Genomic DNA, 3,221 nt, shown 5'->3' with positions numbered 1-3,221 from the left:
GGCACTGGGGCTCATTCGCTATTCCTTGTACGAAAAATACAGTGCCTATTCTTCGTGATGTAACTCATCAATAATCATGGCTGCCCAAGTAGTTGACATGCCCAACAGTTGACTTCACATCACTTGCATAGATGCCTCCTCATCATTTGCACTCTACTTCACCGTCCAGCTCATCATTGGCTGTATTTATAGTTGCACTATTCAATTATTGTTCTATTTCTTAAGATTAGATACATGATACTCAAGTACACCTTTGTGTAAAAATGAATTCACTTATCATGGGCACATGTTCCCGGCTGCTTTGCCGCCGGGTCCTTTCCAGTTTGCCTATATAAAGGGTTCGAGGCAGAGCGTATACAGATAGTCAATGCACGCACATCTGTCCTATACATCCTAGTACAAACCATGGCCATCAGGCACACCATGCAGCTCCTACCGGCCTTCATCTTCGCCCTAGCCCTAGTCCTTATGGCGTCAGCTGCGGCAACGGAGATGATCCACCTCAAGTTCTACATGCATGACATCGTCACCGGCGGGCCATCGAGTCCAGCAACAGCGGTGCAAGTCATCAAAGGTGTGGTGCCGCTGGCCAACGACCCCACCACCTACTTCGGCGACATGTACGTCATCGACGACCTGCTGACGGAGGGCCCAGACGCGGCGTCCCCCGCCGTCGGCAGGGCACAGGGGTTCTTCCAGTTCGCGTCGATGACAGAGTACGCGCTGCTGCTCACTGCCAATTTCGTGTTCACGGCAGGGAGTCAAAACGGCAGCTCCGTGGCCGTACTCTCCAGGGACGTCATCTTCGACAGTGTCAGGGAGTTGCCGATCGTAGGCGGCACTGGCGGCCTCCGTGGTGCGACTGGGTACGGTCTGCTCCGGACACACTCGGTCAACACCACCACCAGGAACGCGGTGCTCAAGATTGATATGTACCTCCGCGTGTAGGTGCATGCAGACCCTAGGTCTGAACTTACTTTCATGCATCTGGTGGGTGCTTGCATAAAAGAAGCATCTACGATTAATTTGTGTCATTGTGTGTGTGTGTGTGTGTGTGTGTGTGTGTGTGTGTGTGTGTGTGTCATGGTCCGGAATGTCTTCAGCATGTCAGTGCGTCCGATTTATTTGTGTAGCTTCCAGGTGTAAGTGTTATAATGTGAGTTCATGATTGATGGAGATTTTTATTAAAATAAATGAGGTACAACAGTCCCGTTTGTTTACTGTGGTTGAAATCTTCGATGTGGCGTGCTGGTGAGGATGTGTCACAGCTGGAATATGGTGTATATGGTACGGGGCGATGCAAGAATATCGGTTTTTATAGGATGTGCATTTCCACATTTTCTTACAAGAACCCCTATCTATGCGAGATAAAAGGAATTAAAGGGTTTTTGTAAACATGGGTGCATTGTGACAAAAATCAAGAAAGTCTGACACTTTGTGCCTTCAAAAATGCACAAATTTATATAGGTGGTTCAGTTTTATGTGTTGGAACGACATCTGTGGAGCTTGTGACAAAAATCAAATTACTGCTCAAACTTTTGAGCACTCATTTTGTTTTCTTTTTGTCAGGAGCCCCTTAGCTCAGATATCATTTCGCCTTCGAATTTTGCAAGTACCAAAAACATTTGCGCATCTTTATATCTAGTAACTTTCATAATAAAACAAAAGCATTTTGTCCGATTTCAGTGTTGAACCTGCGTGCAATGCACCCAGGTTCAGCTACAACTTCTCCATTAATGGTGCCACCTGGCAATAAAATGGAGTTCTACGCAATATTTGTGGCAACCTCATATTTCTTAAGACCCACGATTAATGGAGTCTGTTCAGCTACAATAAATTAGCTATACACATAAGTGGGTCCTTGTACCAAACCGGGATGTTGTGTGAGCATAGGGGAGTCTGTTCGAGACTACGATTGGCATTCTTCACATGCAAAAATGACAGATCTAATTTTGCTCGAGACATTATAGCTTTACACAATAGTGACAAATCCACGCACTGGTTTCGGCCACACACACACAACATAAACTTCCTCATAAGAGAAAGTCATAGCAGAACCGACAGTTTTTTTGTTTACTCCTTAGCTCCATGGAGCACAAATACAGATTTATACTTCATGTCTGTAAGTTTTCATGATGAAACACCTATTGATGTGAGTTACACAAAAAAAACCATGAATTTTAATGTGAATAGTACAAGCACTCTAGGCATGACTACTTACTGATTGCCTAGAAACAGAGCTATATTTAGTCAGTATAGTACTCTGGTCAGAAGGCATCCGCAGTTTCAAATAAGCATAGATCAACTTTTTCTGCTGCTTTCCGTGCCACATCATGAAACACATTTTTCGGCACAGATGGCATATAATCAATATAAGTACATAAATGGTGGCCTATGTGGGACACGGTGGCATTAGCGAAGGTGACAGCGTCCGTTTGTTGCAACGACATCGACGAGATGTTCGGATGCTGTGAGGGTTAAACTTGACGACGACGACGAAGACGACGATGCTAGTGCCTTCCCGGCCTAGTGTGGAGTACTGAAGGATGTATCAATTGACCGGTCCGCATGAAGATACTGATTGGAACGTAGTATCATGTTGGAAGTGAGAACTCTTATCCTGATCTTTATTGGTCGGGCACAACAAGGACGAACTTGTGCCGTTACCTTGCTGAAGGCATTGTCTCCTTTTTCAGAGCAACGACCTTCATTGTCTGGCCTCGACAACCGGGATGAAAATACTGATCCAGACTGTCTTTGGCCCAACATGGCAGCAATAACGCGAGGACATTTCTCTCTTCTTGAAGGCGTTGTTGCGTAACAAGTCGACATAGGTGGCCTTTGTTTCGGCTACAACTTCCGATTCCCAGATTCTGGCCCTTCCAGCAGCTGAATTCCAAACAAAGACTCAACTTCCAAACAGGATTTCCCATAATCGACTTGGCACATGTACTATGAGCGAGTCCAAAGCCGAAAGCTGTGAAATCACTGATTCTAGCTTCCCAAGCCCATTTTCTGGTCAGCCCAATGTCCTAACCGTCATTAAGCGACCAAATGCTACTATATGAAGTAGAACATGCCCCTTCCCTTCTCTTGTCATCCCCCAGATCACCTTTCTTCCCCACCCGAACCAACACAACGAGAGAGGTGGCTAGGCTCTGATGGCCGCTTTGGCGCCTCCAACGTTGGCGCCAAAGTGGCGGATCCCAGCGCCTCGCCCC

At 46.2% G+C, this 3,221-nt stretch overlaps 1 pseudogene; it reads left to right on the top strand.

Moving 5' to 3' along the window:
- Positions 1-376: 376 nt before the first annotated feature.
- On the top strand, positions 377-1,206 carry LOC125540762 (dirigent protein 21 pseudogene; annotated as a pseudogene).
- Positions 1,207-3,221: the final 2,015 nt, after the last annotated feature.

This window comes from Triticum urartu, chromosome 2A (genome assembly GCF_056163025.1).
Source record: "Triticum urartu cultivar PI428250 chromosome 2A, HENAU_Tu73, whole genome shotgun sequence".
NCBI classification, from domain to species: domain Eukaryota; kingdom Viridiplantae; phylum Streptophyta; class Magnoliopsida; order Poales; family Poaceae; genus Triticum; species Triticum urartu.
Note: the sequence above shows the minus strand (reverse complement) of the source record. Positions and strands in the feature narration are given on the sequence as shown.